At 36.6% G+C, this 27,868-nt stretch overlaps 1 long non-coding RNA gene across 1 annotated transcript in view; it reads left to right on the top strand.

Annotated features, from left to right (window-relative positions):
• LOC141278688 (uncharacterized) overlaps positions 1 to 27,868 on the top strand; it is a 74,689-nt gene that overhangs the window by 24,823 nt on the left and 21,998 nt on the right. The window contains exon 2 of the long non-coding RNA XR_012331729.1: positions 16,348 to 16,429. This is a non-coding gene — a long non-coding RNA (uncharacterized lncRNA). The remainder of the gene's footprint in view (positions 1 to 16,347; positions 16,430 to 27,868) is intronic.

Raw genomic sequence — 27,868 nt, 5'->3', positions numbered from 1 at the left:
TTCTACTTGCTTCCAATTTTAATTTCCAAAAACATAACCACATGATGATTATTGAAGTCCAGCATACATAGTATATGGATAGTAGAGATTTTTTACTTGTCTTCAAAAATGCCTCTTCAGTGACTGCTGATTCTTCCCAATTGTACCTCCCTGCTGAAATGAATTATATCAGGAAATGGAATGTACAAGGGAAAGGAAACAAAAAAGAACCACTGGATATGTTTTCTGGGTCAGAGATTTCTTACTATTTCACAGTACATAGGTATGCCACCCCTACTCACCTCCTTGTCCCAGATTTCATCCTTTATGTGGCGTGATGAGACCTGATGGGAATTTTTCCTACATGAGCATCCAGATACTCCAGAAGCGAGAAACAAAGGATTTTTTTTTCTCTTCTTATAAGGAGGAAGAGACATCTGTCTAGCTCTGCTCCTAAAAGGGTTCCCTTCTTCCTCCAAACCTTTCCAGAAGACTTTTCTGACCTGAATTATTTTCAAATTTGAGGACTTCATCCCTTTGGCATGTAAATTCCTAGGGAGGTAATGCTCTATTCTCAGAGGCACCTTGGGGCTTAACCTAGGACCAAGATCAAGCTGTAACCATTTAACTCTCTGGGGGATATAAGAAAGTTGTATTAGCCTTTTGGATCAGAACAATTAACTAGAAAAATGGCTGCAGATATAATTCTTATGTTATCTGAAATGTTTATAAGAGAATGGAAAACATACATCCTCTACTTTTATAGTGCCTATGCTTCAGTGGATTAATAGGGTAAAGCTTTTAATAGGAAGATTGAGAAAAACATGAAAGTTTTATTCTCCAGAGATGGTCAGTCCAATTCAGTGCAAAAACTATGGTCAAATTCCTGTTAGAGCCACTATGGCCAGTTTTCAGGTGCATATAACACAGTGCTTGCCTTCAAGGAGTTTATAATTTCATAGTGTCATTGAAGCCAAAAGATAAACAAATAACTCTAATATAAGACTGAATGTATATACTTTAGCAGGAATACATTTATAGAACATTTGAGTGTTAATAGGAAGATGTAACATCAATTTATAACTGTAAAATATTTCATAAAAGTGATAATTAAGATGGATCTTAACAATTGTAAAGGCACAATTTCCAAAAAAAGGGTACATTCCAAACACAAGAAACTACATAGATAAATGAATTATAAAATATTACAATATGACACTATTTATATTACCTGGGGTTGACCCCCATTTATGGTCCAATTGACCATTTATTTTGTATTTATTTACTCAACATTTTTTCAACATCTACCCTATAACAAGGATCATTTTTGGTAATCACAAAAAATGGAAAATAATACTGTTGAAATTTAGTTAAGTTAATTAACTACTTAATTACTATATATATTGTGTGGATACATATTATAAAGTAAGATAAATTAACATAGAGGCTAGAGTGATATATTCCAATGATTAGGAAGTCTTCTCTGCTAGAGTGACATTGATCATTTGACGAAAACACTGAATGAAACGACTGAGAAAGTCATGCAATTGTAGGGGAGAAAAAATTTTTTTTCTTCTATCCATCTTAGGTTCCCTGGCTAGGGCTGTATAAATTAGACTGACAACAGACAGATTAACAAAAAAAGACAATAAGTTTATTAGTATGTGTATCATGCATACACATGGGAGCACTCAGAGATGAGTAATTCCAAAAGTGTGGTTAGATTTGGGAGTCTATGTACCTTAGTAAAAGAAAGTAAGGATGGGGAGTAAGGACACTTATGGAAAAACAAATGACTTTTTAGAAACATAAATAGGACCTTAGGAGAACAGATGGGATATATAAAAAATTAATAAACAGAAACCTCAATTAAACAGAGTCGGGAGACCAGAAGGGGGAGTTTTACTGCCCTATCACCTTAGCAGAGCTCAAAATAAAGAAGAAAGCCCCCTCTTCTTTCCTGGCAAGGACTCAGCCAATGAAAAGCAATGGACTCTCTGTTAACTATAGTCCTCCTGATTCCTTTTCCTCTCTATAAAAGTGTTCTTTCCTTGCCATGAGGGGACTTGCACATGGCTCTTCATGGTCGCAGAGCCCAAATTGCAATTCTCTGCTGATCCTGAGCAAACCCATCTTTGTTGGAGAGATAGCTGGCAGTCTATTTGTCGTACGTCAACATTTTGGTGGCTCCAGGGGCCAGAGAAGACCCCTGAGGGCTCTGGGACTGGTGAGCCAACAGGTGTGGTACCACAATTGAGCCCATTGTGCTCACTGCTTTTCATGTCAGTCCTGGAGTTTGAATGTAAGTATCTCTCTGAATCTGAGATCATACCCTCTTTACATCGGAAGCTCTCCAGACTTTATTTGGGATCTGTTTTAAGGTTTTATGCTTTCTGGTTAAGACCTTTTTCTGTATGTGAATGCTCATTTGGCACTTGGGTCTGATTTTGGTATTAAACGGTTTCAATCCGAGCTGGCTGATAAGCTGTCAGCCCATTCCTTCAGGAACAGAGGCTGCTTCACTGAAAATGCACCAGTTCAGCTATTGGACCATTCCTTTGGAATAGGAGCTGTTCTCTGGAAACTGGCTAAAAAGCCTTTGATCTGGCTTTTCTGGGACCATGCTGTTTCCTTAGAACTTACTGGTATTAGGTTGTTTGAGACACAGGCTGTTTCATTTGAGCTGTTTGAAAATCTTGCTTTCACTCTAGAGAAAAACGTATGAAAAATGAGATTCCAGTTACCTAAATATTTTGAGTGCACCCCCGTTTCAGGGACTCTGGCAGATTTTGTTTAAAAACCAAGATCCTTCCTCATGCACATTCCTAACTAAATGAAACGAACTGACCAAAGGTAATTTAGAATATCAGTGGCCATTATGGGAACTTTTGAAATCCCCAATTTTCTTAAAATGTAATTGGACCACAATAGCTCAAAACTTTCCAGAAGTGAATGAAATGAGTATTTTGATTTGTATTTTGAGGCTGCCCCAACAATATCTGGCGTCCAAAATTGCCTCTCTGCAAGACAATATTTTAAGATTAAGTGAGGCAAACAAATGATTAACAAAGGTTAAACGGCTCCCAAAGCCTCAGGCTCTTCTTCCTTGGCTTCTTTGTCTCAGGCTCCACCTGTGGCGCCATCTTGTTTCTCTTCATCAGCCCCTCATGCTCTGACTCCACCCACGGTGTCATCTTTCTGCTTTCCTCCCATACTGTCTGCACCTCTTCTATACCTTCAGTACCCTTGAACTATTTCTGTTGCCGAACTTACCCTTTTCTTTGAAACTCTCCCCACTCTGTTTACCTCAGAATTTATCAGGAGCTGTCCCTTTAAAATTAAGCCTTCTGAGGATCAAGGCTAAATCCTTAATTTCTTATATACTCTGGACTAAGATGAATTGTGAGCTACAGTCAGTACAGTCAGAGTTTTCTCGAAAGTAACTGAAGATCCACACAGATTCGCTGAGGAATTTAATATAGTCATTCAAGCTTATCAACCTAATTTCTCTGACATATGAACTAGCTCATATGCTTGTTGATAAAGGCCAGGCTCAACACTGGATGAAAGTTGCTAATTGGGAAAATCCTGAAAGGTCTGTAGAATTACAACCAGGAGACCAGCCAGCTAACTTATTATATGATCAGACTTGGGCTATTGCCCAATTCCTATTCATAGAGCAATTCCTATTCTTTCTCTCCAGAAGGGGAAATAATTCTAGAATTAGACAGTAGTTGTCAATGTAACTAACCAGGTGAATTAAATGATCCTTTGACATTTTTTATGTATTCCACCTCTAAAGGTACTAGAGCTGGTTCTGGAAACACTGGTCATTTGTCTTTATTGAATCAGCTACCACCTTTTTTATGAGCCAAATCTCCAACTAATATTAGGAAAATTCACAGCATACCTCCCATCAAGATTCAAAAAATTCCTCAAAATCTCTTCCTGGAATTAATCAATACTCTATAAGTAAAGAAGTCTTTAAGGCATGAAGCCCATAATAGAAGATTACAAGACTCAAGGCCTCATTATCTCTTTCATCAGTCCCTGTAATACCCCTAATTTACTGGTGATAAAACCAAAGGGCTGAAAGTTGAGTTTCCCTTGGACCTCTGAGCAATAAACAACATTGTTATCCTTTGATACTTCGTTGTTCCTAAACCTCAGAATTTATTAACATCCATTCCCACCACCAGAAGTAAATTCTTTACTGTAATTGATTTATGCAGTGCATTCTTTACTATTCCAGTTGATGAAGCTAGCCAATACCTTCTTGCCTTTACTTGGTAAGAAAAACAATTCACCTGGACAGTAATGCCTCAGGATTTTACTGAGTCATTCTTATTTCTTGCAGATCCTGAAGGCTGATCTGGATGATGTAAAGTTTCCTATAGGTTTTACTTTGTTGCAATATGTGGATGATTTGCTTCTTTGTTCTTCACAAGTCCTCCTTCACAGGAAGACTGCATCCTCTTGCTAAAGCTTTTAGTCTTAAAGGGACATAAGGTCACCAAAAAAATTTTAGTTTGCCTAAACTCAGGTTTGATACTTAGGACATCTAATATCAGAACAAGGACTACACCTAGATTCTAAGTGTGCTAAGTTTCCCACAACCCAAAAGTAAGTACTAACTGTGAGGTTTTCTTGGGTTCGTTGGTTATTGCCAAGGTTGGATTCCAAATTTCTCTCTTATGCCAAAACTCTGTATGTTTTACTAAAGAATAACAACCCCCAAACCAATTTTACGGATGACATATGGAAGACAGATGGCATAAAGGAAGTTTGATCAACCCACCTGCCCTTGGGCATGTCAATTATCAGATTCCCTTTTTCTTTTTTGTATGTGATCTGCAGTAAATTCCTTGGGGTAACACTGACTTTTCATGGTTCACTGATGTTTCTTGTTTAAAAGGTGACAATGGCACATATTGTTCTGGGTATGGTATTGCAACTCCTTTTGATGTGTTGAGGCAGCATCTTTACTCCAGACCAACAGGCTGAATTATATGCTCCTACGAGGCTATTGCTTTAGCCAAGGACAAAACTGCCAGCATTTATAATGATAGTAGATGTTCTTTCAGAGTAGCTCATGATTTTGGAATGTGAAATCAGCATGGATTTATTACTTCCAGTGGGAATAAAATTTAAAGTGGTCTCAATGTTCTACAAGTATTTGATGCAATAATTTTACCTGCTGCTTTAGTGATTATTAAGATTCCAGGACATTCTAAACTTTTCTGGAAGCTAAGGAAAATAACCTAGCTTCTATTTCTACAAGAAATTCTGCCCTTAAAGGAACTAATAGCAGCCATGCTATTTCATGCTCCAAAGGGATATTTCCCCAAATAATAATTTTTAAAAATTTCTAGAGAAGCCTAACAATTGGCCTCAGGAAGAAAACAAAAAACAAAACAAAACAAAAAACAAAAACAAAAAAAACAAGATTAGAAATTCAACAAATTTTGGTTTGATAAAAAGAAAGCTTTGGTTTGGATCAAACAACAATCAGCCTTACCAGAAATTCTCAAATTCCTACTTCTCACCATTTTACCTTCATTAAACCATTGGTTTACCAACAGAATGATAGCATTTGTGAATCAATATTGGTGTGGAAACATCAAGGCCCCAAAAATGACTAACTCATTTGTACCACTTGTCCAAAGTACAACCTGGGGAAGCCTGTTCACACTGCTCTTAGATATTTTAAACTGCCTATTGGTCTGGCAAATGGATTGCATACAACTTCCTTCATCTAATGGATATAAATATGTTTTAGTCATGCTCTGAATGTTTTCACACTGAACTGAAGCCTTCCCTTGAAGAAAGGCTGTTGCCTCTTCTGTGGCTAAAGTCCTGTTGGAAAAGAGTATCCCTACCTGGGGAGCTCCTCTCAAACTGCATAGTGATCGAGGAACGTGTTTTACTGGTCAGGCGCTTCAACAAATTGTGCTGTCTGGGCAGTTTTACAATTCTTTTACTGCGTTCACCACCCTCAATCCTCTGGCCTAATAGAACACATCAATGACATTATAAAGACTCAACTGGCAAAATTTGTAGAGGTCCTTTAAATACCTTGGCCAAAAATGTTGCCATTTGTCCTTCCAAATCTCAGACCTACCTTTTTTTGGAACTGGTGAACTCTCATGCTTTGAGATAGTCACAGGATACCTAATGCACCTGGCACTTGCTTCTTTTGACCCACAACCAACAAAAGGAGAGATACTCCAATATTGTAAAGGCTTAATTGCTTCTATTAAAAATAACCATAATTTGGTAGAACAGTCTTTTCATAGTGTACTCTTGGGAGATGAAGACCTTAAGCATTCTTCCTTGCAACCTGGAGGTTGCATCTAATGGAAAAGAGACCTCCAGAAGAACTCTCTTCAACCTTGTTGGAGAGATCCCTATCAGGTACTGCTAACCAACCCTTGGGTGGCTAAACTCCAAGGAAATGACTCTTGGATTCATGTAACATACCTAAAGAAAGCACCAAACTCTGAGTGGACCCGCATATCATCTGTTGATTTCCAGATAAAGATTTAACAGATTTGAAGCACATGATATCTGATGAGACAGCTTTCCCAATATAACAAGGACCAGGTCTGCTCGAAGTTTGTTGCCAAACCTGTGATGATGACACAATGCTTCAGGTGATCTCCAGTGTCTATGATCTTGATAACATACGGACTTTAGATAAAATTACCTGAGGGTTCTCCTTTCTACCTCTCCTTGTTACTTGAATGTGACCCTAATAGGTTTCAGTACACCCAGGATAGATCTTTCCTGACACTGAGGAACAAAAAAAACCAGCTGAAGCTAGAAAACCTGACTCTTGAGCAGCGATGCTTTCAGAGAAAGATCTTGAACAAAAAGGGAAAATTTAAAAATTAATAAACAAAACCCTCAATTAAATAGTGTTGGGGGGCTTCCCTGGTGGCACGATGGTTGAGAGTCCGCCTGCCGATGCTGGGGACATGGGTTCGTGCCCCGGTCCGGGAAGATCCCACATGCTGTGGAGCGGCTGGGTCCGTGAGCCATGGCCACTGAGCCTGCGCGTCTGGAGCCTGTGCTCCGCAATGCGAGAGGCCACAACAGTGAGAGGCCTACATACCACAAAAAAAAAAAAATAGTGTTGGGAAGTCAGATGGGGAGCTCTCACACCTTGTGACAATAGCAGAGCTCAACAAGAAGATCCCTCTTCTTTCCAGGCAAGAGCTCAGCAAAAGATAGGTCGTGGACTCTTTGTTTAGTGTAGCCCTCCCTACTTCCTTTTCCCTCACTATAAAAGTGCTCTTCTTCCCTTGCCCTGGGGGGATTTGCATGTGGCTTGCCATAGCTGCAGACCCCAAATTACAATTGTCTGCTGATCCCAAATAAACCCATCTTTTCTAGAGAAATATCTGGCAGTCTATTTGTTTTAGGTCAACAGAAATATGACAGCTTGGTAACTGTCTGTTTGGATATGGTGTTGACTTCTCCTCTCTGAGAAGAGAAGATTAGAATTGTTCCTGGGGAGGGAATTTATGACACTTGAGTTCTTTGGGGAGACTCTGATTTTAGGCAGACAAGGAATTTCAGGAACTGAAATACCTTGAGCAAAACACCATTCTTTTGCCAAAATGGCATGTGGAGTGGCATGTCCTGATCTCCTTTCCAGGGAACTAAGAAAAGAAATTAATATTGTGTATGTAGACACAATATAGACTCCATATATACTAGTAAGCTCTTTTCCTAATAATAGTGGGAATAGCTAGCTTGGAGCAAACATGATATTCGCACTCACGAATCTGTCCTTAAAGTAGATAGTGATAGTCTCCTGAAGTTTTGTTTTTTCTTTTTTCCAATAAGATGGATGTGAGTGGAAGAGTTACCAGTTAGGAGATAATTGCAAGAGCATCTGTGATGGATAATGGAGGCACTAGAGTGATGACTGTTCAAATTTAAAGTGGGTGGATATGAAATTTTTCCTGGAAGGTGAATATTTGCATTTGGCTCCTGGGAATGAAGTCCAAGATACTGAGATTTTTAAGGCTACATAACGAGAAAAACAAGAGTCCTATTTCCAGACATTGAAAATTTTAGAGGAAGAGTTGATTTTGAAAGAATAATAATGGTTTGGGAACTGTTGAGTTTGGGGTTCTGCTTAGTAAAACATCTAAGTAAACCTAGAACATGGGATTTAGGAGAAGAGATCAGTATTGCATATACTGACTTGAAGTAATTTGTTGCAAACTGACCCAAGCTGATATGCAGTTCACAAACATTAGATTCTTTTCAGTAGTTATTGGTATCTCCTAACAGTTAGGGGCTGGTGTGTGCTGTTCAACTTCTCTCTATAACCTGAAGATATGGTCGTATGTTGCAAGTTGTGCCACACATATACAAATATTTGTAGCAAGCAGGCATACAAACAGCCATTCATACTTTCTGTGATTTCCATAAACTCTCAGCGATCTGTCCCTTTATATTCTCTCGCAACCTGGCAGAAAAGATTTTCTTATGGCAAATACAAACATTCTGATGATAAGATTCAGCTAACCTTCTAATCAAGGTCAACACAAATATCCTCTGATACAGCCCTTTAACTTACAACCAGTTTGGAATCCTAGGATTAGAACACCATTTTCAAAAGAAATGGCTCTTAGGCTTACTAAATTCTTACACTATGTTTATCTAATGATGAGAATGTCTATGCAATATTTCAGGCCAACCTACTACCTAGAACATCCTCTGGTGTTGGTCATATTTAATGTCATTTAAAGTACTTGGTACTTTAATTGTAGACTAAACACTCCTAAATTGTAGATTAAATTAATTAATATACACATATAGTCCTTACTGTCTATGTGAAGTATTTTACACAAATATCAGGCAATGTACCATTTATTTTATAATAGTTTGAGAATATATTTCAATCCCGCCTGAACCAACCTTGGCCCATAGATTATGTTCTGCCATCTCCCTCTTTCTATATGTGTTACAAACCCTCTCCTCACCAGCACTTCTCAATTACATAGAGTTCTACATTACTCAGACCCATCATGATTTTCCACATAGTGTTACATTAATATCAGAGCTAATACCCTGGAATTTGATCCAAAACAAGATTTAGCTCAGGTTTAGACTAAAATTTGTCCCAATTATTTGAATATTTGAAGGAAGAGTGTGTTCCCTTAAAATATTCACTGAGGCAATAGCAACAACAGCTCAAAATTTCAAATTTCTCTGTGCCCAATACCATGATTGGTATGACAGGAACAATAAAATCCAAGAATCTTAGTAAAATAAAACATTATAATATGAACAACCAATCTGATGCACTTATTTTTCTGAAAGAATATTCAGGGGGCTGTTAATACACTCATACTCCTCATTCATTATTTCTTTAAAAAAAAAAAGTGAAAATGATACAGGAGGTAAGGGGGCAGGGCACAACATTTAAAAGAATGACATAACCCGAGGACGCAACATAAACTGATTAGAACCTTTCCCAGGCAACTATTGTTATCTATTACTTGTATTTTTAAAATAGATATTCTGTACGTTTTCTGACGTATATAAATATGTATATATTTTATATAAAAATAAGTATGTTATTATTATAATGCCTCATTAAATATACATATATATAATTTAGAGAGAGAATTAATAGTATGACTGTCAAAAACTGGATCATTCTTTTTAAGCCACATAAAATTCTATTATGTGGAACTACCATACTGCCAACTACAAATTGGCATTTTCCAGTGGCACTTGCCATCTACCTCTACAAGGATTAAATCATGTGCTGCTGCAGGTGCTGACTTTCAACACCCCCTGAAAAGAGCTCAGGATGGAGAGCTGAAATGAGGAGCTCTGTGCTCTGGGAAAACCTGGCAGAACAGGTCTGCAGGTAGTTAGATATTTTCAGGAGCCAATTTTATGAGCCAATTCTTGTATCTCCTCATATCTAGAAAAGCACTAAAATCCTTCTTGGTGACATCTGCTCCTCGTGACTAAAAGTAACTTGCACGAGATTAGCAGAAACCTTCTGTAACAAATATGTGCTTGGGGCTTCCCTGGTGGCGCAGTGGTTGAGAGTCCGCCTGCCGATGCAGGGGACACGGGTTCATGCTCCGGTCCGGGAGGATCCCACATGCCACGGAGCGGCTGGGCCCGTGAGCCATGGATGCTGAGCCTGCGCGTCCGGAGCCTGTGCTCCACAACGGGAGAGGCCACAACAGTGAGAGGCCTGTGTACCGCAAAAAAAAAAAAAAAAAAAAAAAAAGTTATTGATTGCATGTATTCCCCCTTCACCAAAATCACATATATACTGCCCTTCCCCCCGGCCCCCGCCTCTTTGGAACAGTTTCTCAGAGATATCTAGGATGCTGTCTCCCTGGCTGCAGTCCTCATTTTGCCCCAAATAAAACTTAACTCGAAACTCTCAAGTTGTGCATTTTTTTAAGGTGACAATACCATGACCATCTTTTCCTTATTGGTGAATATTTAGGTTGGTTCCAATATTTTTCCCTAATCAAAAATTCAGCAATGAATATTCTTGCACATATCATTTCACATATATGTAAGAATATCTGTAGCAAAAATTCCTAAAAGTGAAATTAGTAGATCAGAGTGTACAATTTAAATGTATATACATTAAGAATGAAAAAAGCACCTTAGATCAATAAAATATCATCCTTTGACTAACATAAAACAGAACAAAAAACAAGTTGTTCCTTTTTATTTATTTATAGTCCTTGTCATTTTTTGTTTCTAATAAATGTTACTTATATAAACTTCTCTAGCAATATTTGAATCCTATTCAAGTTACATATGAAATATTTATCTAAAACATCATTTCTCAAACTGTTATTAATTTTTCAAATTCTCAAAATGAAAAAATGTTCATGGTCATCTACTTTCAGGGAAAAGATGCATATCTTAGCCTACTTTAAAAGCTAAGGATCCTAAAATCTGAGAATTTTTTCAAATAAAGGAGCCTGTACAAATTTATTTAGTCCAGCAATTCTCAAATGTGTTTAACAGTTATTAACATCCTTTGGAAAAAGTGTTCCTAGGAATACATAGAGTTAATACACCAGAAAATGAAATATGCTAGACTGTTCCATAACAATCATTTTAAATCTACTGTGTCTCAGATACTAGGCAAACAAATAAGCAAATTACCTCGTCCTCAGGGCTTCACAGGGTTTTCAAATTCAAAAGCAAACATTTTCTAATAGATTGACAAAGATGAGAACTCAGTCAAAAGCCAAGTAAACCAAAATAGTCTCCTGTTTATTAAATCATATTCCTTGGTATGAAATATCTGTGCTTTATTTGCCAACTTTAGATTTGTGAATTTCTTCCCATTGTCTTTTTCCCAAATTATTATTACTGTTATTAGGAGCATGAAAATAAAAGTCACAGTGTTTTTTAATACAAGAAAGCCACTGTCATTTAATTTTTATCACCCAAGAAGAATCCCAGAATCTCAGAATTTGTCACCCCCAAATATGCCACTTTAGTGTAAGGATTATTTTGAGTTGAGGACAATAGAAAAATAGCAAACACTGAGAAAAATAAAGCTCTGCCTTCACCTACCATTTGCGTCAAAACCATTTCTTAATTACCGGAAACAACTTTAGACTCTTATCAGCCCAGAGACAGGGCAGTGGGGAATCTACATAACAAACCTTACTAAAATAACCCTTATCTCAGCAGTCCCCAACCTTTTTAGCACCAGGGACCGGTTTTGTGGAAGACAGTTTTTCCACAGACAGGGGGCTTAGGGGGCTGTGGTGGGGACGGTTCAGGCGGTAAGGTAATGTGAGCCATGGGGAGCAATGGGGAGCGGCAGAAGATTTGCTCACTCACCCACCATTTACCTCCTGCTGTGCAGCCCAGGTCCTAACAGGCCACAGACCGGTATGGTCCATGGCCCAGCGGTTGGGGAGCCCTGCCTTATCTTCCAACAGTTCCCTCCCCCCATATATTTACCTTCCCAGAGTTTGCCGCCTCTAAAAGCCTAAACCTGTTTTTCTTTGTCTTGTCACTTTTCTACAAATTTATTGTTCTTTATTAAGATGCTATATCACTCCCAAATTCTAACTACCCCCTTGAGATACTCCTCAGTTTCTCCCATTTGTATGTACACTGCACGTGTTAACAAATGCTGGGATTTTTTTCTCTTGTTAATTTGTCTTTTGTCAGTTTAATTTCCAGGGTCCCAGCTGGAGAACCTAGGAGGGTAGAGGAAAAAGGTTTTTTCCTCCCTTCCAGTGTCATGCTGAGAGCTATGAATTACACAGCAGACAAAGAAATAATCATGGATTCAAGGAACTCGGAAAGGGAATCAGATGTGTCAACTGCAATAGCTAACAATAACCAAGGCAATGCATTAACAATGCAAAGCCTATTTTGCTAAATTAAATGCTGTAACTTTCCCCAGAGAGATAATCTCTTGATATTCCACATCACGAAATTGATTTTCCTCTTATCATTTGTAAACATGGGCCTTTTTCTCTGAAATTATGTTTAGCTACATTGTATTTCCTTGGCCAGAATATTATTGATGTTGTGGATAATCACTATATAAGTGAACTTATAAGTGAAATCCCTTTTATTTACATATAAGTACACTCAAAACAATTGCCTAGGCATCCTAATTTTTCTAGTCAAGACAGTGGAGACACACTTGCACTTAAACACATGAAAACACACACTCTCACACATACTACACACACACAAAAGCAGTAACATGTAAAGAACATTAGGAAGTCTCCAAATTTCTTTCTTAGTTTAAAGTAGACACATGCTAGGATAGACCACAAATAATAAAGGTATACAAGTAAACTTAATAGTACTACTGTCAGAACTGCACTATTACCTTAGAGAGAAGAATACAATACACTTTTTCTCCTAATCTAAAAATATAAACACAGCATTGTGAATCAACTATACTTCAATAAATAAAATTTAAAAAAATATAGGAACATGGAAACTTCATCAATGGTCTAACTTTGAATTTGGATTTTCAAAAGTATTGTTTGATTCAATAGTTTTTATTTAAAATGGCATAACAAACAACAATAAACAGTAAAAGGAGAAACAACTAACACTGCTTTCTGTACTCTACCCAAGACCAGAGGCTAACACCATTATAAGCTCTTCCTGACAGCTCCGTCCCTCCATATTGCCCAGGCTCTTCTGTCTCTGTGGAATTCCTCTCATTTAATTAGTAGTATCTTAATTGTCTTCCAAGGTAAAACCCAGGAATCTTCTCTGGAAATAAATTTTTGATTTTCCGGAGCTAAAACTAAAACATTCCCTCTTTTGACCAACACTATACTTATGTGTATCATGATTACCATATTGACAACAATTATTTGTTTAAATGTCTCTCTCTCTGGCCAGTCTTTCTACTTCTTTAGGGCAGGGCCTATGCATCTTCTTCCCAGAATCTAGGACATTGCCTGGGATATTGTAAACACCTAAACTATCTGTTGAAAAATGAATGAATACAAATGCAAATGAATGAGGAAACACAGTAAACACATAGCTGTGTAAGATGATTTGAAATATCTTTGCACCTCTTAAGAAACAGCTTAACATTTTTTTTTAAACATCAGAAAGCTGCTATAATAAAACACACTTCCTGAAATTATACAATGCATTTATTTATCTCATTTCTTTTTAACATGTTTAATATTTATTCTTTATTTCCCTCTAATAAATTCAATTGGTGTACAGTGGTTTTGCTTTGGTTAACTCATAGTGTATGTAATTTGGATCTGGTAGCACTTGAAAAGACTCACTGTAATACATTTTTACCGTTTTCAGTTTTTTGGAGATCAATGAAAAAGAATATCAGGTCAGATTTTATTTTATTTTTTCCCTGCAAAAACAGCAAGGACATATCCTCAGACCATAGATAATATGAAAGGGAAAAGAAAGTACTATACATGAAATGATTTGAGTCCTAGCTCTGGTTTATTTCATCAGTAATAAGAAAATTCCTACCGATATTCCATTACGAACAGTTCTTCTGTGAGGACTTCACATGAAAGACTGTGAGATTAAACCCTGAGGCTGTTCGTCTCCAAACGGTGCAAGGACACCTGGAGTTCCACACATAATTTAACTGGCCAAGTTTTTAGTTTTCCTGCTAATACTATAGTATATCATTTTCATGATTCCTGTTACCAGTAGGAGGACTATGGTAGTAGGTTGAAGGTAAAACCTGTGATGGAGAAAGTATACAAAGAATGACCTAGCAAAAATATTTCCTTCTACAAAGCTGTTCAAATAAAAAAGATGGGTTCGGGCTTCCCTGGTGGTGCAGTGATTGAGAGTCCGCCTGCCGATGCAGGGGACACGGGTTCGTGCCCCGGTCCGGGAAGATCCCACATGCCGCAGAGTGGCTGGGCCCATGAGCCATGGACGCTGAGCCTGTGCGTCCGGAGCCTGTGCTCCGCAACGGGAGAGGCCACAACAGTGAGAGGCCCGCGTATCACAAAAAATAAGATGTGTTCACTGTCTCTAGTTAACCCTTGCCGACCCACTTCCCCCCGCCCCCGCCGCCAAATTCTAATTATCTGTGACCCATTTTGGCAATTAGACTATGACATATTCAAACTACTGTCAGTTTCCTTCAAAGTAGAGGTTTAGGAATAAAGATAAAATACCTAGGAGATATGCAATCAGAGTTACTTTTTCCTCTGCCTCCTTTTTTTGACCACCTAAATTAGATAAGTTGTTTTAAATTTGTTTTATTTACACACTTTAGAAGATAAGAAATAAACAGTAAAGAAAATTTTGGTGCTGATGAGTTCTTATGCAGGAGTCCTGACCCCTATTCCAGGCAGAGTCATGGGTTGGAACATAGAATTCCCATACACTTTTTTGGATCAGACAACAGATGGGAGCCCACATCCTTTCCAAATTTTCCATTCATGCAGAAACACTTCAGAATTCCCTGTATCTTTCACCATGACAAAGGGAATATTTGTGTAGAATGTGATGCTGTGTAAGCAGAAAAAGTTCTTTATTTGAATGAGTGGAACTAAAATTTTATCTTCTAATAATGTACAAAAATCTGATCTTTGAGTCTTTCTTGATTCTCCCATCCAAGCTGTCACCAGTTGTTAGTGAATCTTCCTGTCTCAAATCTGGTTCCCCCTTACCTTTTTCATTGCCATCATCATGACCCAAGCAATTAAAAACATTTGTCTCTTGCTATCAACTTAATGTTTCTGCCCACCCAACATTCAAATGTTGAAGTCCTAGCTGTCAATATGTTGGCATTAGGACATGGGGCTTTTGGGAGTTGATTAGGTCTTGAGGGCAGAGCCCTCGCAAATGTGATTACTGACCTTATATAAGAGGCTCCAGAAAGTTCCCTCACCCCTTCTATCATGTGAAGATACAATGTCTATGAATCAGAAAGTGGGCTCTCACCAGACACTGAACATACCAGTGCTTTGATCTTGGACTTCCAGCCTACAGAATTGTGAGACATAAATGTTTGTTGTTTAAGCCACTGGGTTGTGGTATTCTGTTATAGTAACCCAAACAGGCTAAGACAGCTCTTTTATCCCTAAGTCTAATTGTGTCCTGAACATCTGAGCTTCTCCCCTCACCTTCAATAATGCCCACAATTTTTCATTATTAATATTTCTGAAGTACTGATCAGACATGGTACTATTCTATAGGAAAATTTTATTCTGAATAAAATCCATGTTCCTTGGTATTATAAGAGATATCTTTTATAATCTGGTCCCTATCTACTTCTGCAGTCCTATCTTCCAACAGTATTGTTTTTATCAATAAAGATTATAAGCTTAATATAGCCTCTATGGAGCCACCTTCATTCTCTTTCATTAGCTAAGTGTTCTTTCCTTCTCTTTTATTTAAATCTTGTTATCCTTCAAGATCTAGATTAAATTCCACTTTTTTCACAAAACAGTTTCCTCAAACACTATCAAGGCACTTATTTCCTTTTTTCTTTGAACTCCTAAGCACTTTATTGCACCACCCCTTTTAGCCATTATTATTGTCATACTCATTGTCCCCGTTGTTGTTGGATTATCCATTATCCTCCCTATGATGTTGTAAAAGTTTTCTCAGCAGGGGCTACATTTAATCACCTTTTAATAGGTAGCTCACCTCCAGGTGCCTAACTAGAGCTTTGTGTAAAGAAAGCATTCAGTATATTTTTGTTGAGTGAAGGGGAATCAATTGATCCTTCATTTTCAGAAGAGTTTAGGACTTGCAGAGCTCAGAAAGTGACCAAAAAAAACCCTTCTCTTTATATGCGCACTTAAGTAAATAGTAAGTAAGTATAAATAGTAAGTATCCTTGCCTTGCCTTTCTCCTTCTAAGGTGCATCTGTGGCCTCCAGAGTTAGCAGGAACCAAAGCAGAAGCAGCAGCAGGTTTCCAGTGGTTAACACTGCAAGCAGCAGGTATGATCTTTGGCAACTAGCAGATTCCAGTAGAGCTTAGAGGATGTTACTGTACCACTGAAACAGATTAACCATCAAAGTATCTTCCTTCTTTTTCCATTTGGCTTTTGTCAGCAATTGGCAAAGCTCCACACAGTAAGAACATACTAAAAGAAGAAGGAAAGTAATGAGAAATAATTAGAGGTGGCTCGTTGCCAACCTATGTCTGCATTTGAGAAGAGAAGCTGTTGAACAATATTAGGAAAAGAAACTCCATGCCTAAAATCTAAATGAATATTGCTGAGGAGGGTCAATAAGATGATATCGTGAAAACATAAATTCTCTCTCAATTACCATTTACTGATGACGAGCACATTTTCTGGAAGCCATAATACAGTGGGCTGGGAGCTGAAGAATTGACATATGGAACTGAGAACCACGAACTCACTCCTTCTTTCCCTCTGACAATTCCCTCATTAATGCACAGCCAGGAAACCTGGGAAAGGCGTGCTTTCACTGAGTTGGAGAGAGATGACAGTACTGTCAGCTGCTGAGCTTTTGTTCCTTTGTTCAGCCATATTAAAATGATAGAAGGGAAGTGAGCATGAAGCTTCTTTTTTCCCAAGCCCAACGGTCTAAAGGATTTATTGGACATCTGCTTACCTATTGTTGGTTTTGAAAGGTTTCTTCTCACTTTTGAAAGCAGAAACACATTAGACTATCACATCAGGTATCAAGGATATTAGACGATTAGCCAGTTGCTTCTGTGGGTAAAAGATAACTGGAAATGAATGAGACATCAGGAGAAACATCAATACTTCTTTCACAGCAGGAAGTATTTGTTTAATAAATAGGATTTCTCAAAATGCAAGTTACCCCTTCACATCAGGCAGTCATGTTCTGGGACTTGAGTGGAAAACTCAGGTCTGTTTTAGGAATTTTAAAAGTTTTAGTGAGTATGCTGACAGAATAAAACATTAAATTAACAATAAAAGCCTCAAAACATGGCTAGATATGGTATGACTCACTCCTATTCCACGCTTTTTACCCTCTTGATCTGAAAATAAAAGTCCTTTAAGCAACATCTTCAAATGTCTTTGTCTCAGGAAGGTATTTGTAATCTATGAACATCTACCCAAGGAGTCATAAAAGTGAAATAATTGTAAGGCTTTCTTTTGTATTCCTTTTTTGCTTTTTTATGTTCACCAGTAGAAATACTAAGAAAACAAAGAAAGAAGCCTGTGTAGTGCTCTATTTATTCCTTACTCTGGGTCCCTTAGTGTGTAACCTTCATTAGAGCAGAAATATATTCAAATGGGATTTCATTCCACAGTGTCACTACCTGGGTCATCTGCATAATCAAAAACAATTTGTAATTAGCATCTCAAATGGTCTGAGAAATGAAGGCACCAGGTAAAAGAAATCACCTCCTAAGGGACTCTCTCCCCCTCCAGTGAACTGCCTTCCCAAATAATTCCCAAATATTTAAATAGATAAATCAAATTAATAACTTATCTCCAGTATATCAATTGTGTCATTTATGGAATACGAGACCAGATGCAGCAAAAAATTCGAGCTCTAAAACCTCATTTGCACATATGCAGACACACACACACACACACACACACACACACACACACACACACACAAACTACTGTCTTCAAATACCATTCAACCTTGGGATCTAGACAGGAGACAAGAATACAGTTGGAAGAGATTTAAAATTATTTTTTTTAACTTGAGTTTTAATAGCATCACACAATGAAGCTTGGTATGCTCCCTGGTGAGGATATAATTAGGGAAATAAAAAATTAAATCATAAAAACAGCAGGTGAGAAGATGGGCAAACTATGCAAGTAAAACTTTTGGTTAGTAACTTCTATTTCCTTTTTTCCCTAGTTGACCCTCCCCACCCCAATACACACTTTTTTCTTTGAATTTCATTCTTATTGAATGTGGCCATTTCTAAGACCGATTAACTGAATCCAGGCTCCCCTGGAAAGCCTTGCTCATTTGCTTCTGATTATTTCACCAAATACTGGAGAAATCTTCAGTTCAAAGATTGCTTTACTTTAAAGAAAAAAAAAAAAAAAATCAGAGGCTTGTCACGGTGCTCAGAGGTTAGAGTGAATCACGGTGGAAATCAAGATCTCAATTCCTTAATAGAATTCTATGTTAAAAGAACTTCCTCAGAAATTTCCTGAGATTCATTGTCCTCTCACACTGGAAATGAACAGATATATGAAGGCACAGAGATTATTCATTGTACACATTATGTACTGAGTAAACTTTTTCGAATGCCATTCTGGACCAATATATCAGTTGATTATTTTGCTTTTTTGCCTATAATTCTTCTTGTTCTCCATTATATTTGTGTGATAGACATTGTGTGAAGTCTTTTACATTCATTATCTCATTTTTTCTACATAACAAACATGTCATAAATCTTACTATAATCACCATTTTACAGGTGATGAATGCTGAAGATGAGAAAAGCTAAAAGTCTTAGTCAAAGTTACCTAGCTGATAAAGTTTACTTTTTTAATGTGGTAAGAAACACATAAAAGAATTCACTATTTTAACCATTGTTAAGTGTACAGTTCAGTAGAGTTAAGTATATCCAAATTGTTGTGCAACAAATTTCCAGAACTTTTTCATCTTGCAGAACTGAAAACCTGTACCCAATAAATAACTCTCCTTTTTTCCCTCTCTCCTCAGTCCCTCATAGCCACCATTCTACTTTCTGTTGCTGTGAATTTGACCTCATTTATTTATTGTGACTGCTTATTTCACTTAGCATTCTCAAGATTCATCTATGTTGTATCATGCCATAGGATTTTCTTCCTTTTTAAGGCCGAATAATATTCCATTGTGTTGACGTGGTCCAGAAGACACCACTGTGGCATAAAAATTATTTTTATCTGAAGGCATTGGAGAGCAGGATTTTTAAACTTCCTTATCTTCTTAAGAACAGAGTCTCCCAAAAGAAGTTAGTTGTTACAAATCTTCTTGAGAGTTTCTCCACCAGAAATTGACTCATCACTAGAGAGAAATCAGCATCAAATCTAACCAGGCATTGTTACAAAACTATTGTATCTCCTATCTGTTCTCCTAAGGACCCATTCAGAAGTGTTTTCCCATAAGTGCCCTTTCTCCTCCTCCTTTTCCCCTAGTGTAATAAGGTGCTATGTAAGTCCCAAATTCTAACCACCTTCTTGAGCCACATTTTTTCTGTGAACTCCTGTATACCCACAATGAAAACATCTGTATTTTCTCTTGCTAACCTGTCTTTTGCCAGTTTAATTTGCAGACCCTCCAAGCAAAGAACATAAGAGGACAGAGGGAAGGTTTTTCTTCCCCAGCAGTATGTAGATAGCAAATTTTGTTTATCCATTTATCTGTCTGTGGACATGTGGGTTGGTTCCACCTGTTAGCCATTGTGAAGAGTGGTGATATAATCATGATTGCACAAATATCTCTTCAGGACTCTGTTTTCAATTATTTTGAATCTATATCTGGACATGGGATTACTGGATCATGTGGCAGTTTTATTTTTAATTTTTTAAGGAACCCTCATACTCTTTTCCATAGTGCTTGCAGCATTGTACAATCTGGCAAACAGTAGACAAGGTTTCCAATTTCTCCACATTTTCACCAACACTTGTTATTTATTTATTTATTGTTTGTTTGTTTATTTTGCTTTGTTTTGAAAGTAGCCATCCTAGTGGGTGTGAGGTAATATTTTATTGTGGTTTTGACTTGCATTCCTCTGATGACTAATGAAATTAAGTATTTTTTCTTATGCTTGCAGCTAACATATTTTTAACCCTGAATTGAATTCAGGCAACCTGACTCCATAGCCTACATTTTTGGTACTAAATTGTGCTTTGCATGATTTCATTTTTTCTATTTTTCTTGATTATTTACTTAACTAGAAAATTTTAACACATGTACTTCCTAATTTTATAATCTGTATTTTTAGGTTATCTTAATGTTTGATGATCATATTTTTAATTATGGAAACATTTTATTTTAATTACATAGCAACAGTTAAACCAATAATTTAAAACTTTGAGCTCTTACGGGTTATAAGGACCTGTATACCCTTCTATACCCTTTTCTTATGTTTTCCAGGAATGTTCACTTTTGGAATAATTACCTTATTTTTTAATATAAGTTTATGTACCTATATGTTTGGGGCTTGTATTTTCTCATTTCTCTTTGTGACTACTTATACTGTGAGAACCACAATTACAAAGGATAGATGCAACTGAAGTAGGGTTAGACAGAGAATGGATTTACTAAATTAACTCAGGTTCTTCATTTCCTTTGAAGAAGGAATGCCTTGAGGCTGAATATTCATGACCATGGGTTATACTTAGTATGCCTGATTATTTTATCTCTTATATATAGAGTAATGTGCTGATCAAGAGCTTTGGTACCTGTTTATGCCAATTCCAACTGATTTATTTTTATTGTAAATATATGATTTAGATAAATCTTATGTAAACAAGTACAACATGAACGAGTAAAAGAAAGCAACTATAATTTTAATTTAAACATGGGCTGAATAGTTTGGAAATATTTAGTGAGTCAGTCACTAAAATAAAAATAAAATTTAAAATATGTCAAAATTGGGGAAATATGAAATACTATTAATATTTGGAAAATATAAAAGTATTAAATATTTAATACTAGATTGCTTTTCCTGTGTTTTAAGTTCTCATTCCACTTCATGGGAATTCAAATCCAAATTGTATATTATATTTTATGGGTATGGTTTATAAATGAAAGATATCCTAAGACTTTAATTTGTGACTCAACATCAAAGGAAAACACGTGGACCTATATCAGAAGATTATCCAATGAATGCTTATTTATGTGTTAATTAAAAGAAAATGAGGCAGATATGAATCACATTTTTTGAGTTTAATGCTTACCTGACTTTTTAGTTAATCAACTAAATGCATTGCTTGCTTTGGATAAAAATGGCTTTTACTATAAAAGCTCAAGAACTGATAGCTCTTTTGGTCTCTTTCTCTATCTTTCCATCTTTCTGTTTCTTTCTCTCCATCTAAATATACAGATATAGATAGATACGTAGACCGATAGCTAGATATAATAGTTAGATATGCACAGATGAATCCCATACATATGAATATTTAATTTCTTATTTATTTATTTATAGCCGCATTGGGTCTTCGTTGCTGGGCATGGGCTTTCTCTAGTTTCAGTGAGCGGGGGCTACTCTTTGTTGTGGTGCACAGGCTTCTCATTGTGGTGGCTTCTCTTGTTGTGGAGCATGGGCTCTAGGAGCACAGGCTTCAGTAGTTGTGGCACGTGGGCTCAGTAGTTGTGGCTTACGGTCTCTAGAGTGCAAGCTCAGTTGTGTGGCGCACGGGCTTAGTTGTTCCACGGCATGTGGGATCTTCCCGGACCAGGGCTCAAACCCATGTCCCTTGTATTGGCAGGTGGATTCTTAACCACTGCGCCACAAGAGAAGTCTGAATCCCATACATATGAAAATATACTAACGTCTTCCATGTTATCAGAAGTTGTTTAAATATCTTGCTTAGGAGAAAAATTGCATAAGTGACTATTATTTCCTATTATAATTAATGTATAAACTGCAAAGTTTCATTAATGCAAAAGTAAATTCAACAATCAAGTTGGCACCAGTGATAATATATTCAAAATTATATACTGTTGATGAGTCAATCCTGCTATCTCATTAATTAGTTATAAAATTATTTGGAACAACCTGGAGCTTGATAGAAGTTATAAACACTAGCAAAGATCAGTTGACTTGGTTTTATAGTGAATATTGGTGACCATTTTTCCGAAATGCTATTTTTTCTTCAGATAAATATACACGCCTCAGTTTCCTCATCCATAAAATGGCATAGTCACACTTCATAGGGCTGCTTTGAAGATTAAATAAATTAATTTACGTAATGGATTTAGAATAGAAATTGGTACATAGTAAGCACTATATATACTAGATTTATTGTTATTATTATTTTAATGCAAGAACATAGTATACAGCATCTACCTTAGTAGATATCCACAGAAAATTTTTCATTGGAAGCTTTGACCTCCTATGCTTTCACATATATGGAATTGAAGATCCAACCTCAAGGGTTTGTACATCTAGCAAAAACGCTGTGTGGAAATGCAGTAGACGGTGAAAAGACACAGTAAATCATATACATATTATTCAAATCATACTAACCAGGTGTCCATTGGTCATTTGGTTACTACAATGGACTGAATGATGTCCTCTTAAAAGATGTGCTCATGTCCTCATTCCTGGAACCTGTGAATATTACCTTATATGGCAAAAGACGTACTTAAGTTAAGGATCTTGAAAAAGGGGGCTTATCCTACATCATCCCAATGAGTCTTGTATACCATCAGATGTATCCTTACAAGAGAGACACTCAAAAGAAATACACAGAAGGGAAGGTGATGGGAAGACAGAGGCATAGATTAAAGCGATGGCAGCCACCAGAAGCTGGAAAAGGCAAGGAACAGAGTCTCCCCTAGACTCCCTGGAGGGAATGTGGCCCTGCTGACACTTTGATTTTGGCCGTTCTGGCAATACTGACTTGGACTTCTGGCCTCCAGAACTCAGAGGGAATAAATTTCTTTTTTTTAAGCTACTGACTTTGTGGTAATTTGTTATGACAGCATAGGAAACTAATACAATTACTAATAATTTAGCAAGAGCAGAAGGAAGCCAGAACAATGTGCACAAAGATGGCAGTGACAGTAAGAGTCTCTGAAGTGTCCTCCCCATTGGAGGAGCAGTCTCGCCTTTCCTTCATGTCCTCAATGTGCTACTGGTTATCATTGCTGCTCTACCTCCACTGACTCACCTCAAAATCTTCCCTTTAGTTTAGTATCCTCTTGATGCCTCCATGTTTTCTGGTTAAGTGCCTGCTTTTTCCCTCATTATAAGTAATGATGAAAATCCAGACACAGGTTTTACGAAGATTTCTCTAAGGCCAGATCAAAGGATTTTACAGGGTCAGCATTCTTGATGTTTCATATCCCCAGCAGGGCAGGTTTAGACCTGGATGAAATCTATTTCTTCACCTGGGTTCAAATTAAAGTTCTGCTAATTACTCAATATGTGACCTCCAACAACTTAATTAACCTCCGGAGTTGTGGGTTTTCTTATCCATAAATCCAAGATACTATCAACTTCACCAGTTAGTTATGATCATTATAGACTAAGTAAGTAAAATATCAGGCAAATAGAAAACTGAAAGATTTGTTCTTATTCTCTACATTTGTCCAGATTTGTTCTGCCCTCACTCAGGACAAACCACAGAGCCTGGTATACCTGTCCATTTTGCTTGGATGGGGGTGTGTTTTAGGCGAATGTTTGGCCAGGGAGATCTCTTACTGCTGGCCAGACTCTAAGTTCATCAACATGAATTTATATGCTCCTCTTTGTAGGAAGCAAATGAGAAGTTCAGGCTTTATGAGACAGACAGTTGTCAGAGTCATTTTTAAAACCTCTTTTATTTTCTCCTTCAGATAATACTAAGAAATAAACATGTATGACTTGCACTGGTTTTACCGATTCTGCTGGTTAACTTCCTGACCTTGAATTGTGTTAAAATTCTAAGGCAAACTGAAGAATTTAAACTGCACCTGCACCTCTACCCTGGTTTGAGTAGGGGGTAAAAAAGAAAAAAAAACTCCATAAGGAGTTTCCATGGACGAAATCTTATTTTATTTTCTCCTTGGTGTACTGGGAGGCTGACTTCTTCTACCCTCTAACAGAGATATTACAAAATAACACATATGCAGAAATGCTCCAGTTAATAAGATTAAAGCTTAGTTTATGCCCTTGTTGAAACTCAAACAAATTATCTCCTGAGGATGAAACAGCTCAAGTGCTTTGCTCTCCCAGGGGAATTTATCAAGTTCATTTTTATTTTTCCTGTATGAAGGCAGAATTTCCACATGGCTAGTGGCCAAGTGCTCTGGTTCTGGAGGCAAGATTTCCAATATCCTTCCTGACCTGGACTTCTTGTAATTCTTACCATCCCGGAAAAACCTCTTCTGAAGGACAGTGTGAGCCTTTGGCTGCCTTTCTTTGAATTTATTTCCTTACAATCCGGCTCATTCGCAGTTTCCATTAGGACTTGAATATAGCTACAGACTGCTTTTTTGACTCTAAAATCCCCTGGAGTTTCATTCTCACATTCGAAGTTGTTGGCTGACATCTTCACCTGGATGTCATGCAAACACTTTAAGCAAACATGTCCAAAATGGAACTCACACATACAAAGATAACTAACAATTCAAAGGGAGATAAGAAAAGAGTTCCAGATAGAGGGCACAGAGTAACAACTAAAATTTTCAAAGAGGTGGGTTTCTGCTGACTGGGGTGGTTGGAGTTGGCTTGATGTGAATGATAATTTTGAAGTAAACTTCAAAGAATAGAGGTTTCTATTCTTACCTTTCATGATTCTTACCACGAAAGGAATAGTGGGCTAAGATTCAGCGGTAGAAATACTCAAGGGATGTTGGCAGAACAGTGAATAGTCAAATTTGGATAGAAAAAAAAAAAAAAGAGTTCTTAAAGGGTTTTTTTAAACAGGAATAAAGCCCCACATGGACCTAGCATTCAAACTTCTCCATGGTTTTGCACATAATTCTTTGTCCTCCTTGCAGATGTATTTGGCATATTCCATCTTATTTATTTCCTTACTCTATTTGACTGCTCAGACCTCAGTAAATTTTGCCTCACATTATCTTTCTCACAATATTTTGTTAAATTTTATCCTTTTCCAGTATACATTCAATCACTTTAATTTTAGATCTCTTAATTTTTACCCAACATTGTTTTTTGTTTGTTTATTTAATAACCTCAAGTTCAAAAAGGCTGGCTTATTACAAAGCTCCTCTTTAGCACTGAATCTGATTGCATCCTCACCCTCCATTCCTTTGGGCCTTCAGTTGGCAGCTTTGTAATCCATATTTAAAAGGGCTAAGATCAACCACCTCTGCTTTACCCATCTATCCATTCTGCAAATATATGGGTTAGAGAAGCCTAAATGTGTTTTTAAATGCACTGAGCTTTTTTTCTCAGAAAAGGACAAACATCGAAGTAGCTCTGTTGCTGAGGGTAGTCTCCTTGGGGAAGCTAGGTTGGGCCTCTGGCTATCCAAACACTCAGCACTCTCACCATTTTACATGATCCCATTAAACGAGCTTCAGTTAGGTTCTCTGGCACTTCAGGGCTGAATTCAGCTGTGTACTTGAAGTTTGATGGCTCGTCCTCAGTTATTCCATGGATACCATGACCATTTTGCTTTTGCATCCAGCAAGAAGCAGTAGATATAGAATTAAGGTTCATGGGGTTAAGTGAAATAAACAGTCTACATGTCACAATATGTCATACTGTTCTGAAACTGAATTTGAACTAAATATAGACAATTAATATTTTCACAAGATTTTCAAGGGATAAACAAAAGCAATAGTATCTTTATGTAAACAATTCCAAAACTGACTCTACAAAACTAACTTGTTATATCTATAACCATCAATTTCATACTGATGGTGTTAAAAGTTGTATAATATTTTGTTATGCTAATTCTGAATAATCTTTAGTCCTATATTAAGGAAATTGATGACTTTAGGCATAATTTGATGAGGTTTTAAAATTACACAATATTAAAAAATAAACAGAAAAATTGTAGGGAGATAGTTGACGAGTGAACAATTATGTATCTGTCAATAGACAAATTTTCAGGAATATTGTGATTCTTTTAACTTTATTATTCAAATTGTATTTCTAGAAATTTTTTCTTCTAATAGTGAGTTTCTCTGATTATATATAATATCTTACTTCATATTCTGCTAGATGCATAAAATTTCAAATTCTTATTATAAAAGAATGATGTTTTAAAATACTTATTTTTCTGTCTTTGAAATATTTGATAGATATTTAAAGTTTGTCTTTGTAAACCAAAGTTGTGTTGAATCAGCAAGAACAATATGCCAGAGAAAGGTAAAAGATAGTTAAGTTTTTCTTGGACTCACATTTTTCATACTGTCTAAGCATTTATCATTTTATTCTAATAATGGAAAAATACAAAATTTTATTCAGAAGCCTATTCCTTATTTCATGTAAGAAGTATGAAAAAGTATGGGGGATGACTCCAAAATTGTGTGTGTGTGCTCATTAAAAAAGATGTAAAAGCACAATCACCTAAAGTAAAACCAGTTAATATTGATGACAGTATATTCAAAGAACCTAAGTTTTCTGTTTGAGTGCTGGCATTACATAGATTTATAAACTAAAATCACATGGTAGATAAATAAGTTTAGATTCAATGCTAATTTACTGGCTTAATGACTCATTTTTGCCCAATCAAGCACATCAGTGTAGACCTCAATCCAATTGTTAAGTGAAGATGGCTAAAAAATACAAAGTTATTTTTTAACTTGGTGATTGACTAGTGTAAATGCAGCCTAAGTTACTGTATTCCTATTTTTGTTATTTAAGTATTGATGTGTCCTTTTCTATATTCTGTATATGTTTAAACAGATTATATTCTGAGTGATTCTAAATAGCTGCAGTGAGGCCTATAGTAATTTTTTCTGTGTCCAAGATGGAAAAAATAAATCATCATTAAGATAACATCATTTTTAGAAAATTCAGTGGAATTTCTGTTTTATTATAAGATAAAGCAAGTAAATAAAGCACTTTCTTCCTGGAAGTGCTGACAACCTAAAAGTCTTTTTTTTTTTTTTGGTGTTTGGTTTGGTTTGATTTTTGTTAGTTTTTAAGCTTCCATCCAAATAAATGAGTGATCTATCTCAGTTGATTTATTTGGCAAGAATAAGTTATAGCATGTCAATTATGGTACAGAAGAAAAGAAACTTTGTAGCAATAGGATTAGAGGCAGTAAATATTTTTTGTAGAGTCAATATCCAAATGTCATTATCTGAATAAGGAGCCTAATACTTTATTTCTTCTCTTACATGACAATTATTTTATATTCCTTTGTGTTGTTTTAATTTATTGTTTCTTTTTCTAAATAATAGTTTGTTTTGTGCTTTGCTTTTGCTGCATATGCCTATGACAACCAGAAAGGAAATATACCACAAGTATCCCTGTCGTACCTTTTACAAATGTCCTTTGTTCGTGATGTGTGATTTCTACTTTTGCAGGCTGTGAAGGTGGATGAATGTGGATGATACTCATTATGGCTCTATGCTTCATGTTGCTTACCTAACTTGCAAATGTATTGTTAAGATTAATGCTTATTTGAAGTACCTACTATTGTACTTTCCATTAGAGAGAATGGCTCATACACATTACAAAAATCACCCAGTGGAAATAAAATTATACATACACTTACAATCCTCTGGACTTGCAGTAAGGGTACATTTTAATGAGACAAACATTTTCTATAGCTATGCTACAGTATTCTT

The sequence above is a fragment of the Tursiops truncatus genome, chromosome 5 (genome assembly GCF_011762595.2).
Source record: "Tursiops truncatus isolate mTurTru1 chromosome 5, mTurTru1.mat.Y, whole genome shotgun sequence".
NCBI classification, from domain to species: Eukaryota; Metazoa; Chordata; class Mammalia; order Artiodactyla; family Delphinidae; genus Tursiops; species Tursiops truncatus.
This window is presented reverse-complemented; position numbering and strand designations above follow the sequence as displayed.